The 15,475-nt window shown below is 33.3% G+C and overlaps 1 long non-coding RNA gene across 4 annotated transcripts; it reads left to right on the plus strand.

Moving 5' to 3' along the window:
- The first annotated feature begins 10,796 nt into the window (after positions 1-10,796).
- On the plus strand, positions 10,797-14,853 carry LOC146918311 (uncharacterized). Of its 4 annotated transcripts, XR_015016148.1 has the most exons (9): positions 10,797-11,176; positions 11,579-11,611; positions 12,037-12,177; positions 13,290-13,357; positions 13,576-13,627; positions 13,869-13,946; positions 14,054-14,121; positions 14,302-14,382; positions 14,559-14,853. It is a non-coding gene; the product is annotated as an uncharacterized LOC146918311 (long non-coding RNA). The 4 variants fall into 4 exon arrangements; XR_015016149.1 differs by lacking the exons at positions 13,290-13,357; positions 13,576-13,627 and having other exon boundaries at positions 12,040-12,177; XR_015016150.1 differs by lacking the exons at positions 10,797-11,176; positions 11,579-11,611; positions 13,576-13,627 and having other exon boundaries at positions 12,038-12,177.
- Positions 14,854-15,475: the final 622 nt, after the last annotated feature.

Raw genomic sequence — 15,475 nt, forward strand, 5'->3', positions numbered from 1 at the left:
TTTTAATCATTTTTTTGGATATTGGTGTGTGATGACAATTGTTCTTAATTAGTATAGTGATGTTAGTATTCATTTTTAGTATTGTATATAGTTATCTTTTGTTAGTTAAAATTATGTGTTAGCACTTTTGGTTAATTTAGTACTTCATTTTAATTATGGAAGTTTCTTGCGTATCACTCTTGCTTAATTTCAAATCTCGGATGATTGATAATGATTCATAGTTGTGATTAAAGCGCAAAGCCAAGGTACAAGTTTCCGGTTTTCTAAGCTTTTACTCGAATATGGAACGAGTACTTTGTGCAAATTTCATTTCATTTAGTTTTTCGCAATAATTTATTTATTTTTGAACCACTTAGTACTAGCTAAAAGTGAGGAAATCTCAAGTGTTTGTACATATGCAAGGAGACCGGTATTCATTGTTTAACTCGGTTGTGTTATTTTAAATCCAATAATTGTTTTTAATTGTGTGAAGGCATGGAAGTGATCAAGGCACATTTTTTGTTTATGAGTGAAGCTTACTTGACCCCAAATAGCCTACCTTGTGAGAAGAGCGAGTACTTGCTAACCCACTTGAGCCAAATAAATCGGAGTCATCAATTATGAACTGTCGATTCATAAGCACAATGCTTGATGAAGTTGCCTTTAAATTTTTCAAAATTCAGTTCATTCTTGACGCACTTTAAGACTCTAATATGTTTTTAATTGTTGAACCCTAAACCTTCAATGTTTATTTGTCCCTTATGCCTTAGAGTAGAGGAACATTCAAATAGGGTATTTTGATTCAAGTTGGGGAGAGAAGGTAGATGTAAATCTTATGTCAAGTATAATGGTGTAATTTTATCTTTGATCAAGACAACATGTTGTTGTAAATACAAAAGAAAAGAAAAACAATGTGTACATGAAAAGAAAAAGAAAAAGAGAAAAAGAAAGAAAAATCCAAAAAGAAAATAAGTTGTCAAGATCAAAGTGCTTCATGTTTAAGCACCAAGGGTTTGTAATGATTGGTAGATAAGATTGTGAATTTTAATGGTTGATTCAAGGAATGTTCCTCTTTGATAGGCTTTTTGATTTCAATTGCCCCACATATGACATTTCTTTTGTAGCCAAGCCAAGTTATAACCCTCAAAGACCTTTTGATCCATGTTTTTATGCCTTTTAAAATGATATTTGGATGGACACATAACTTGATTGGAATGTTAACTTGATTTTCGGATGTGTGTTCATAACCCTCATTTATATGTTTTCAATTGTTTATCTACTTGCAAAGAAGTGTGTTAGGTGTGGTTCGTAAATAAATGTATTATTGTTTTGAAATATTTGACATGAACTTTGTACTTAGGACTCATCTCATGTTAGTAGTAGAATTTTAGATTATTTGGAAACTTAGACTTGCCGGCGCATTCACTTTTAAATCATTTATCCGAAGATGTTTTCAAAAACCTTTTGTACTTGTGTCTTTGTTTTATCTTGGTTTTTGGGTGTCAAACATTGATCACGTTTGAACCTTTTCAACCGGTGATATCTCATTTTTCTTGGGAAGGGAAAAAATAAGCAAAACCCTTGAGAATCGAGGTCCGGGAGTTGTTTTCGCTACGGGAAGGTGTTAGGCACCCATAACGACTATAGTATCCTATAGGAACCGTCTTTAGTTTCTACGCGCGCGCTTTATTTTTAAATGCTATTTTGAAAATGTTTTTTAAACCTAAGAATGTTCTAAGTGAAGAATTGGAGGGAGAAGAATGTTTTTGGATTTTTATTTTAGTTGAATTGAAGGAATTTTGTTCCTTGCCTACGTACCCGATTAAGGGATCAAATCCACCGTAGTTCTCTTCCAAAAATGTTTTTATTTTTGTTGGTTGATTTTAAGTTTGAAAATTGGATTTTGAAGAATGGAAAGAGGCCTCAAGGGCATGAGATTAGGAAATCATGAGGTTGAATTAGTCATTTGCAAAAACAAGTCAAAGTATGATTAAGGTTTATTGAAATTTGATTAAGAAAATGAAAAGGAAAATCAATGGGGTTTTGACCCCAAGGTTTATTATGAAAAATGCTTGAGTGAAGTTGTTCACATTTGTTTGGAAAATTGGTTTTTTCTAAGTATAAATCCTAGGCATACATCTAGACATACAATCTTAGACATACATCTAATCATGCATATTCTAGCTATATACCTAAGGTGATGTGTGTGCATGTGTCGGTGCTTGTGTCGGTGTACATCATTAGAGTCCATTGTCCTTTACATCATACCCTAGATACATTCTATGGCCTCTTTGCCAAGAAATTAAAATGACATGAAGTAAAATATTACAAAAAAACTCCTAAGTATTTACATTCTAATTTTTGTATGGAATTGAAACTTAAAGTGTAAGATATAAGATGGATATGGAATGACATGAGAATGCTTATGGGAAATATGAGACATGAAACAAGAAAATGTTAGTAGCATAGGGTGAAATAATGCAAGCAAAATGTCATGATAAAAGCATGGAAAAAAGGAACTAAACAAGTGTAAAACTAAGCCAAAATTTACTTATAAAAATGCAAGAATCATGCAACCTATAATTCTTGTATTCCAATGGAAATTTTTAAGATTTGGAATCAGATTTTAATACAAGAATTAAAGGCACATGATGATCTCTCATTCACAAAGTAAACCTAGGTATTTCTTGCATTTATTCATACACAAAAGTAACTTGTAAAGCAAGTAAACAAATACAAACCACACATATGCAACAAAACAGAGATAAACTCATCACAAACTCACATGTCACAATTCAATATCATGCATCAAGATTAAAAAACAAGATCATGTAATTTTTCACAAGAGTTAAAACAACACACCACAAAAATAAGCAAGAAAGATATCACATTATTTTTTACCGGTTTTTATTACGTAAAAACAACACAAAATTATCACAAGTGTGTCAAGACATATTCACAAATTTTTTAGAGAATTTTCTAAAGATTTAAAACTGCCGAAGGTGTGATTAGCAAACAATAGTATGAAAATAGCAAGAGAGTACATAAAACACGAGAAAATTAACGGGCTTAAGGCCCAAACCCAAACACAAGTGGATCCTGGATCACAAGGAAACTGTGGAACGTAGGATTGATCCGGGAACACTAAACCTAGATCTAACGGTGGAGATTCCGGCCCGGGGGTGAACCAGACTGGTTCGGGTGAACCGGTCTGGTTCACGTCCTTATAAAAACACATAGACCGGTCCACCATTCATTCCACTCTTCTCACTCTCTCTAACCTAAACGCTCTCCCTTCTCTCTAGACCTCTGGTCGTCTTCTCCGGCGGGATTAACCACCGCCGGTGATGACGGAACCCTAACTATCACTTAAACTCACCCGAACTCAATGATTTAAAGCTCCTCACCGTTTGTTTTTTTCGTTCTAAACACGAATCCAAAACCGAGAGATCACAAAGAAACCCTAGATCTATGTAGATCGGACCAAACGTTTCGGATCTTGGCACTTTTTGAAGAAAAAACATTCGAAATGTTCAATTTTGTTATCTTTTAAAGGAATGAGTTCGAAGTGCTTCGATCTTGCCGTTCTTTGAAAGAAGTTACTCGAAACGCTTCGATCTGGATATTTTCTTGAAAAAAACACCGTTTAAAATGTTTCAATCCAGACGTTTTTGAAGAAAAGGATTCGAAACGTTTTAAACTCGATATTTTTTGATGAAATCATTTCGAAACGTTTCAAATCACTCTCTGATTTCTTACGATCTACATGGATTCTATCATGAAAGTGTTCGTAACCAAAAGAGTACCAGATTATGAGAGAAAGGTGAGTTTGATGGTTTACCTGTTGGAATTTTGGAGATTCGAGCGAAAGAATGGTGAAAAGATGATTACTGATATCTTCTTCTTGCCTCTGGTGAGCTCTGAATTCGAACTTCGAAAATAAATCGAAGCTCTCTTCGTCTTCTCACTCTTCGTACTCTACGGTTCTTTGATTTCTCTTCTTCTCTTCCTCAAACTCTGTGATCACACCGTTTTATCCTCTGGATGATTCGGTGTTGGAATTGCAATTCTTAATTCGATGATGATGATTCCTTCGAATCTCGAGAATTGTGAAGCAAAATCACCTTAATTTTGAATTGTTTTCGTTGAATTTGAGCTTTTTGTGATGAAATTGGTACGGTTCTGTGAAGAATTGAGCTTGAATTGAGTTAGGGTTCAATGGAGAAGATGAAGATTCATCTTCATCCTTGAGGAATTTCGTTTACGGATTGTTAGAGGAGAGAGAAAATGTGAAAGCTGTTTGTGATGAGTTGTTGAAATGCGAGTGGCATGGCAATGATTGGAGCCTTTTATAGGCTGCCAAGTGTATTCCTGGACCAATAAAATGCTGACATGTGGACTTAAGCTTAGGTGGCTTCGGCCTTCTTTGTGTTTTGGACTTCGGGGACCTTTGTGCAATTACGAAAAATTGAGGGACTAACTTGCAAAATTGTTAAGAAATCTGGACTAAAATGTAATTTGACCAAAAGATTTAAAAAGTTTGACTTTAAAAAACGAATAAAGAAAAAGGACCTTAAAGAAAATAAGGTGACTTGAGGGAGAAATGCAATTTTGGACACTTTGGACTTAAAAAAAACTAAAAATAAAATTGAAAATAAAAAATGATAATTTGGTGAACGTAAAGTGAAACGTCTAAAATTTGACAAAACGGACTAAAACGAACCAATGGCCTAAATGAGGTACTTTAAAGTACCTCTCTGCGAAATTTCGTGTGAAATGACTAAAATGCCCCTGAGGGGAAAATGACTCGATGCAATTGAAAAATGGACTTTTAACGAAATTGAATCAAAGACTCATATAAGCAAAATTAATAGACTCAGAGGCAATTTTGAGGGTTTAAACAGAGTTTTAACACTTGAAATGACTAAAATGCCCCTAGGGGCAAAAGCCGACTCAAAAAATGACTTCAAATGCAATTTTTTAAAATGGATTTTGACATAGAATGAAACAGAGACTTATTCACACTACTTGAAAGGACTCAAACAAAATTTTGAAAGGCTGAGAGAAATTTGACATAGGAAATGACTAAAATACCCTTGCATGTGAATTTTGCAAATAACATTGAAATAAAATGCGGAGAAAGATGCAATTGATCAAAGGACAGTTCAAATGACTTAAAATGCAAGAAAAGAAGAATTGAGTTAGTATTTTTTAGGTCCAAAATTAGGGTATAACAGTCTTGTTCTATTAACTTGTTTGATTTTCAATCTTTTGTTTGAGGACAAACAAAGAGTTAAGTTGGGGAGAGTTTGATAAGTGCTAGGAAGTGATATTTTCATGTTATATTTTAAGCATTTTTGTTACTTGTTTTGCAAGTAATTTAGGGAAAAGCCGAGATAAAAGTGATAATTGCCTTATTACGCTTTAATTGCCTTACTTTACCCAATTGTGCGGGATTTGACCTCGAGACACTAAGCGAAGCATGAAAAAGCCAAGAAAAGTGCAAAAGGCCGCAAGTACTACACGGCTCGCGAGGCGAGCACGGCGGCTCGCGGTGGCGAGCTTCAATTCAAGCCAAAAAGCCGTGAGCACCCTCTTGCTCGCGAGGCGAGCAGAGCTACTCGCCGTTGCGAGTAAGGGCGGTTTGACCCTCCCGGGGTGACGTGGCGAGAATCTTAATGGTGAAGGAAACGAGAACTCGCCATGGCGAGTAAGGCTGCTCGCGAGGCGAGCTCGAAGCATAGTGGGAATTCTATAAATAGCCCACTTGCTATTCTTTGTAAATATCTTAGGAAATATCTAGGGTTTCTAGTTCTTCTTAGTTTTTCACCTTTAGATATTTTTAGAGAGAAAATAGGGTAGTTCTTCATAGAGTGATAGTGGTTTTGGAAGTTGGATCTTTATTTCTTTGTTGAGACATCACAAGTGTAATGAATCCTTCCTTTTCAATCCATCCTTGCAAGGCTTCCATGATGATGTGTAGCTAAACACTCTTTGTTAGGATGAGAGGTACTTGATCTTGCTAAACATGTAATCCTTTTGATCTTGCAATATATGATTCTAGCAATTTATATTCAATATTGTTGTTATTCTTGTGTTAATGCTTTCAATAAGATTCAAGATGATTTGGACACAAACTCTTGAATCTAGAGCTAGAGTAGCAATATATCTTAGGTTAACTTACTTGACATCTTTGTTAATCTTGTGATAATCACCATAATCAAGAGTTAAATGCTTTCGGATATTTAATCGAAATTTGGACACGGTCGATTAGGTTATTCGATCGACTTTGTTATCGTTTAAGGGATTTGGACACGAATGTTTAAACGATACCTTAGAGTTAATTATATCACTTTGGACACGAAGGATAGTTTAGAATTGATTGTGATAATGTTGTTTATAAAGCTAGAATTCGTATGGATCATTAGTTTACGTGTGACGCTTGGTTAAGGAACGCTACTCCTAACAAGTTTCAATCCTTATTAATCTCATCTTTTACTTTTTGCATTTAGTTAACATAGTTGTAAATTCAAACAAACAATCACCCTTTTTACTTAGAATGATATTTGATGTTGAAATATCCGTGATGTCGCACTAATCCCTGTGGAGACGATACAAATACTTATCTTGTGTTTGATGCTAAGAACGACTTTCATCACGTGACACGATTTTGTCTGTCCTTGTGAACTATTTAAGTGTTTCAGCTCATTTTTGAAGGAGAGAGGAGAAAGAACTTCAAGAGAAGAAAACTTTGGGAAATCAAAGGAGCTAACTTTAGGGTTGAGGGTCTTTGATTAGAGTTTCTTGGGTTGGGAAACATTGTAAACACCTTGGGTGAGTGAAAATCATTGAGTGTCTTGTTCATGAATTGGTGAGATTGGGAAAATGGGTAGAAATTAGGGTTGTTCTTTGCGAGCTTGTTTAAGCTAATTACTTGTAACCTATTTGTATCTCTTTGTAAGAACTCATTGATAGTGGATTGGAGAGATCAATCTCTCCTCCAGTGAGTAGGTCAAGTTGGACCGAAGTGGGTGAACATTTCTTGGTGTGTTTTGTTTCTCTTCTCCCTTTATCTTTTGCTTGTGGTTTTGTGCTTTTCACTTTGATTCCTAGATTAGATCTAGGTGCTGTTATTGTTGTTATTGCTTGTGTTTATTTTGATATTGGTTACTAGTTTCCTTTGCTCCACACATCATAATTTATATTGGTGTGATTTTGAGTTTGAATTCACAACACTAATAAACTTCGCTTAGAATGGAAATGCCCATATAGACACAGATCACTCTATTTGAAAATAAGAAAAATAACTAACATGAGAAGTTAAGATTATCTAGCAATTGAATTCTACCATTGACATAAACTATAAGTTCAACTTCTAAGAGGCATTGGACACATGCTTACAAAATGATTATGAGCTGCTACTTAATTATTCTTTTCTTCATATAAAGCTTAAAGAAGAAAGAAAAGGGGCCCTAAAAAGTCCCACATCGGCAGAACCAAATACTATGATAATGTTTATAATGTACAATGATACTTTATTGAATATGTTAGGTTAGAGGTTTATGAATTGATTATTTCTTTCATAAACAATTCTTATCCTCTTTCTTCTAGCTTTTGCTACTGATACTGAATTATTTCCTTGTGTTTCTTACTAGTTTTACTGCTATGCATACTTTTCTTACTAGTTTTACTGCTATGCATACTACATTGGAGCAAATTTTTCCTTGTGTTTCTTACTAGTTTTACTGCTATGCATACTACATTGGAGCAAATTTTTTCCTTGTGTTTCTTACTAGTTTTACTGCTATGCATACTACATTGGAGCAAATTTTTCTTGGATTGTAATCCCCTTAATCATCTCCATTCGCTGCTGGAGGAAGATTTGCGCTGCATTTCGAGTTCAAAGCCAAACAAAAAAGACTAAAGTTCGTTGATGCAGATTTTTCAGGTTGTCATTAGCAAACGTACACACGTATGTTGTATTGTACTCCCTCCGTCCCAATTTGGGACCGGGAGTATTGTACCGATACTATATATATTCGAACGAACGTCTATTGTGACAATTGCAGGCTATGCGGCATGGGTAGCCTATAATCAGCTGAGAAATACTTGGATGTCATTGGCCTTTGGTGTTATTGGTGTCTTTAGTTCATTTGAGATGAGAAAGAATGATAAATTAATGATTAAAATAAATTATTTAGATGAGAGAGAATGAGTGGTTAATAGAGAGATATAAACAAAGACACCAAAAACCAATGACACTCAAGTGCAACCCGGTATACATCTTGAAAAATTTAGTTGTATTAAAACTGTCCCTATAGTAATGTAGAATATATAACTTCATATCCTCTCAAAATAGGGACTAAACAATAATATATTTAGAAACCAATTTTAATAAAAACAAATTTGGCGAGCACCAAAACAAAACACCAAACCAAAATAAAAATATGTGATATTTTTTAAAAGAGTAAATACATTTTTTTTTACAAGGACTAAAAAAAATACAGGGACTAAAAACATATTAAAATCTATAAATAACCACCATCTACACACAAAAATGTAGTTACGTTTGTATTATTTGGCAAAGGTCTAATTTTATATGGATACTTGTATAGGTTGAAAAGCATATGAGGGGAAAATGAAAACCATACAAATGGAAATGATTCGCTAGAATTTCTAATTTTCTATGACTTAACGATTATGTTGTTGTTTTTCAAAGATCTTATTGCAAATCTATGACTTAACGATTATGTTGTTGTTTTTCAAAGATCTAATTGCAAAGAGTACTTATAATCTATTGTCTCCTTTTGTCATGTTCTGTTTGCTTTAATTGGGAGCAACTAGCTTTGTTTTCTATTTCATGTGTTCTTTAGTTTATTTCGTTCTGTACAACTTATTTGTCTTCATTTTTTGTGTGTAAATTATCATATTTAATAATGTTTCGTGGGATTAAATGGATGATGGTGCTGAATTCTATTTAATAAAAAATTAGAGTAATTATTTTGATGATGATCAATGAAGAGAAACCATTTTGGACCGGTATTAAAGTGGTGTATGCATAGAACTGGTTTTGATTGTCTCAAATTTGATTTTGGTTCCGTTCATGATAAGAATTTTTCATTCTAAATTGGTTTTGAATTTGGTGTTGTTTGATTAAACTGGCTTACAATCATTTTTGAAATAATATTAGGGATATAAAGAATACTAATAAACTTATGTTGAAAATGGAAATGCTCATATAGACTCAGATAAAAAAATAACTAACATGAGAAGTTCAGATTACCTAGCAATTGAATTTTGTCAAGTAGCCTATTGCTAAAAATTTCACACATTTTAATGTAGAGAAGAGGGGTGTCGGGGTTCCAACCCCGGCCTACGTATATAATATACAATATCCCTATCAACCGAAATTTAAGCTTACGGAGATACCTAACAACTGAATTCTACAATTGACATATACTATGAGTTCAACTTCTAAGAGGCGGTGGATATATGCATGCTTACAATATGATTATGAGTTCTTTCTTGAATTATTCTTTTCTTCTTCTAAAGCTTAAAGAAGAAAGAAAAGGTGCACTAAAAAAGCCCCACATCGACGAAACAAATACTATGATAGTGTTTATAATGATCAATTAAGGTCCATTGATCATAGCTAACATATATGATAGTGTTTATAATGATCAATGGACCTTAATTGAATATGTTAGCTATGATAGTGTTTATAACGATCAATGGACCTTAATTGAATATGTTAGCTATGATAGTGTTTATAATTATGATAGTGTTTATAATGATCAATGGACCTTAATTGAATATGTTAGATTATAGAGGTTAGTTATGATCAATGGACCTTAATTGAATATGTTAGCTATGATAGTGTTTATAATGATCAATGGACCTTAATTGAATATGTTAGATGTGGGGAAACAAATACTATGATAGTGTTTATAATGATCAATGGACCTTAATTGAATATGTTAGTTGAATATGTTAGCTATGATAGTGTTTATAATGATCAATGGACCTTAATTGAATATGTTAGATGTGGGGAAACAAATACTATGATAGTGTTTATAATGATCAATGGACCTTAATTGAATATGTTAGCTATAATAGTGTTTATAATGATCAATGGACCTTAATTGAATATGTTAGATTATAGAGGTTAGTTACGATCAATGGACCTTAATTGAATATGTTAGCTATGATAGTGTTTATAATGATCAATGGACCTTAATTGAATATGTTAGATGTGGGGAAACAAATACTATGATAGTGTTTATAATGATCAATGGACCTTAATTGAATATGTTAGCTATGATAGTGTTTATAATGATCAATGGACCTTAATTGAATATGTTAGATTATAGAGGTTAGTTATGATCAATGGACCTTAATTGAATATGTTAGCTATGATAGTGTTTATAATGATCAATGGACCTTAATTGAATATGTTATCTATGATAGTGTTTATAATGATCAATGGACCTTAATTGACACTACTAGAAAAGTTTCATATAACGACGGAATTTAGAGACGGAATTGAATTTGTCTCTAGTTGAGACGGAATCAGAGACGGAAAATAATAAGCTGAGACGGAATTTAAAATTCCAACATTAGAGACGGAATTAGAGACAGAAATATCCGGCACAAGTGTTTTCGGTGTCTAAATCCGTCTCTAACAATTCTAAAATAAAAAAATTTAAAAACAAACTATATGTAGACACGGAGTTCAGAGACGGAATCAATAAAAAATTACTAAAACAAAATTTTACCTCATTTATCTTTGTATTGGCTCCAAAAAAAAAAAAAAATTCACTAGATCCAACCCCAAAACTTCCCCCCCCCATCCGTTCATATTTTGTCAGAACCCTAAACAATTTTCAGCTTCCCTCTCAATCAAAATTTGCTCCCATTCACTTTCATTTTTTCCTCACTCACTGAAAATCCTCTCAATTGTATTTCTTGTTCACTCACAAAAACCCTCGTTCTCCGGAAATCCTCATTCACGCCCTCCATCACCCTCGTTTTCTCTGTCTTCGACTGATCTCCCTATGTTGGCGACCATTTGCGGTTTATGCTTAGTCAAAAGCATGTTTCTGTTCTACCCTCGTTCTCCTTCACCTTCATTCATCCTTGTTTTGCATAGGGTACGAAGCTTCAAGGGTCTCCTCTGCACCTAATGATTTTTCTTCATGTGAGTTCCACTTTCACGACCATCAATTTTTGAGTGTGTATTTGTTGTTTTACTGTCCTCTATTTTATTCTTGTTTGTTGTGGAAATTCTATTGATGAATTTTATTCTTGTGGTTCACGGGGATTTTAGGGTTTTTCTTTTCTTTTGATTTGGGGGAAAATTGTGTTACTAGCCAAATCTCAAATTGAAGTTGTCAATTTTGGCAAAAGAGAATTGGATTAATTATATTGCTAAAATTCTTATTTGGGTTGTGGAAAATATATAATTCAAGTCGTAGTGGAAAGTTTTCCAGGGAAGATCAGGTTGGTGATATTAATGATGTCACACCAAGTTTCTTATTTACTTTTTTTTTTTTTTTAAATTGTTAACTAATCCTAACACTCTTTTCTCAATGAACTTTAGGTTGGTGGTTGATATTCCAGCAACTATAGTGAGGTTAGTTTCAATTAGTTGCTTTGTCATGATATTCAATGTGTGATAGTACATTTCATTAAGTAAAATAGTTTATAATTATTTTTAACATGTACTCAACAAATTTTAGACTATTTATTGTGTATATATTTTGGTTTCCAGATAAGTTTATCCTTATTTTTATTTGCGTTTTTGTATGAGCCTTTATTGGAAAGTTTCTAATTGGATTTCTCTTCTTCTAGATAAGCTTTAGACTACCATGATTATAGACTATAGTCTATTGGGATTTATCAACTCTAATTACTCAATAACTTAATAAAATGTTGACACGATAAAGTTGTAAACTACTAAAGCTTTGAATTTGATGGATGACTCTCAATGAGGTGCATTTTTGCAATCTTGATACTTGTATGCTTAGTCCAAATGTCATACATTATGTTCATGTTCAGCAGGGGTATTGAGCAGGATATTCACCATCATTCATGTAGTTACATGACAAGCTTAGTACAACGAACACATAGCGGAAAGTTAAACAAGAAAGCACGTAAATGATTCCCTGTTAGAGACAAACAACTGGTGTATGCAACTAGGTATATATTTCTTTCTTCAAAAAAGTTAAGTTCTGAAACTATAATTTTCTTTATAATTACACCACTACGAAAATTCATATTACCAACAGAATTTAGAGCCATGTTGTGTGTGTTTATCGTAACTTACGTATCCCGGAATTTAGAGTTGTTGATATTTGTATTGCCACTATAGAATAGATACTTGTATAATTACTTGTGAGATTATTAGGAGTTGCTCTTTTCTAATGGCATTGCTATGACAACTATGTCTCTATTCAAAGCTATTGGACCTGCTATGACAGTGTGTGTGTGTGCGTCGCCTGTTTGTTTGGCTACATATTAGGTTTGCTGCTGTTTTTTTTTCCTTTTCTGGTGGGGCGATTATGTTCTGGTGCCTGGCAGTGCTCTGTTTGTTTTTCTGGTGTATCATCCGGAGAGGGCAGTTTTTGTGGCTTTCGGCTCACTGTGCTTATTATTGCAGGACTTGCGTTTAAGGTCATTGTTTATTATTAAATTACACAAACCCTCTTCTCTCGTCATTGTGGTTGATTTGTTACATGGGAAATTTGATTCCATGTAGGTTGGAGTGATAATACAATCGAGAAGACCAAGTCTATGGTTATGGCCATTTTAATGCTCTTCTCTCTCTTGATGACATGAATATCAATAAATATTATTATGTTATGGCCATTTTAATGCTCATGTAAAGAACACATCTTTTATATGAATGTACAATCTATGAAGCTCCTGCTGAGGCGGAGTTCAAGAAAGAGTGAGACCCATAACAAAATTATTGTCGACAGCACTCTGACCTTATATAACTCTGTTTTTTATAACTCAATGAATTGGTTTTATTTTTTATGGGTGCTGATTAGTAACTTCATTGGCTGATTGAGACTGTGTCAAGGTCTGTTTGCTGATTAGTATGTTGGTTTATAGAAGAACATATATACACTTGTGACTCTTTGTTTTTGTGTGAGTTTTTGAGGTGCTGAGTTTTTGCTACACAAAATATATGTATAGGATGTGTGTTTGTGTCTACTTGGTTTATAGAAGAACATATATACACTTGTGACTCTTTGTTTTTGTGAGTTTTTGAGGTGCTGAGTTTTTGCTACACAAAATATATGTAGTTAATGACGGAATGATGAATATACAAGAAATAGCGGATGAGAGAAAGGTTGTCTCTGCTACACAACAGGTATCTTAGCAAGTAATGATCCTTAGAGTTGCTGATGGAACATTTAGTTTACATGGGAAATACATGGATTATGTGAGTAAGTCAAGATGGGGATTATTTGAAGTTAGTTGAAACTTCACTAGTTATTTTATATGCATTACAACTTACAAGTGATTTGAAACTGACCTAGTTACTTTAAATTACCAACCAACTCGCTCTCTGTCTGTGTTTGGTTGCAGCAGCAGGGTAAGTGTTTAAAATTTCGCTTACAAGTGTTTAGACAAGACCAAGGCAAGTGATTAGTTTGTTCTTTTGCTGCTCATTCATAAGAAATTTTGTTTTGTATGTTTTCTTGATAGCTTTGTAGTTTGTTAGCGTGTTTTCGATTATAATCCCAACTTGAAGATTTATGTATTTTGTGAAGTTGAGACTTACGATTGATTCCTCATGGGCAGTTATTCAATATACTAAATTTAAACTTTTTAGAAACCTTAGATAATAACAATTAACACCTTTTCTTTGTTTTATGCAGCATCTTTACCAAATTGAAGTTTTCTATCTTTGATTGATTTAATAGCATTCCATATCTAGTACAATTGTCTCTAAAAAGGTGAGATATTAGTTCTAAATTTTAATCCATGTTATTTATTTTTTCAATAAGTTTATTGTTTAGTGTTTGATTTAGAACATGATTTGAAGGCTGTCTTTGTTATGTAGGATATTGTGTTTTGAAGGCTGACTGACTTTAGTTGGTTTGCAAGGATAATATCAACTACTTGTTTAAGGTTTGGTTATTTGAGCATGAAATCATGTTAGTAGAATAACATTAGTTTATGTCTAAACAAAAGGATATGAGTGATTGTGAATTTTTTACTTCCTTTGCATTCATGTCACTACATATATTGTTTTTGAATATGACTTCAAGTTTTGGCAATAATGCATCTTAAATGTGATTAACTTACTAGAACAATGTCTGGGTTACTTGGGGGAAGATTGAGAAAACAGAACGTAAGGTGATTTTCCGCCTCCAAATCCATGCTACACATGTAAGTTTTCTCTCAGTTGAGTCATTTTGTAACTCTAATTGTTTATTGTTCTATACATAAAGGACTATTAAAGAAAATTTGTTGACAAGCTTGATTGACATTGCTTTGTTTCCTTGACATAATTATTGAAAACAACAAAAACTATGCTTGAGACCCACATATTTTAAATTTTGCAGGCTGATGGAAGTTACCTATTTAGCTTAGACATTATTCCGAAGCTTTGTCAATTAGCTCAAGAACATGTCAAGAGCATGAGAGAATGATAATGTAAATGAAGGAGGGGATAGTAACAACAATTTAGAGATTTGGAAAATTTTAGATTCATTATCATATTATTATTTTTAGGTAATGGATAGTTTTACTTTGATTTGTTCAGTTATTTGCAAACTATATTTATGTATTTTTAGGAGTACTCTTCTCTTGAATGAGACATTATTATGCTGATCAAAATTTGCAAACTATATGTATTTTTAAGAGCACTTTTGGTTAAATTTTTTTTTAAAAAAACATTGAAGTTAGAGACGGAATATAAATTTTGTCTCTGTAGAGACGGAATTTATTTTATGTAGAGACAGAATTTGGTTTATTTGTAGTCACGGAATATATGATTCAGAGACGGAATTTTTCCGTGTCTGGTAGAGACGGAATTTTTCCGTGTCTGGTAGAGACGGAATTTTTCCGTGTCTGCTAGAGACGGAATCTGTAAATCCGTCTCCAATTAGCTTAGAGACGAGGAAATTAACCACGGATCCAATTCCGTCTCCAATTCCGTCTCCAACTTGTTTAGAGACGGATTTTTGCATTTTAGAGACTGATTTCGCCCGTCTCTAATTTGGATTTTTCTAGTAGTGTGAATATGTTAGATTATAGAGGTTAGTTATGATCAATGGACCTTAATTGAATATGTTAGCTATGATAGTGTTTATAATGATCAATGAACCTTAATTGAATATGTTAGATTATAGAGGTTAGCTATGATAGTGTTTGTAATGATCAATGGACCTTAATTGAATATCAATGGACCTTAATTGAATTTAATTGACCAATGGACCTTAATTGAATTTAATTGACCTTAATTGAATTGAATATCAAT

The sequence above is a fragment of the Medicago sativa genome, chromosome 6 (genome assembly GCF_051527215.1).
Source record: "Medicago sativa cultivar Bolivia chromosome 6, Bolivia_mono, whole genome shotgun sequence".
Lineage (NCBI taxonomy): Eukaryota > Viridiplantae > Streptophyta > Magnoliopsida > Fabales > Fabaceae > Medicago > Medicago sativa.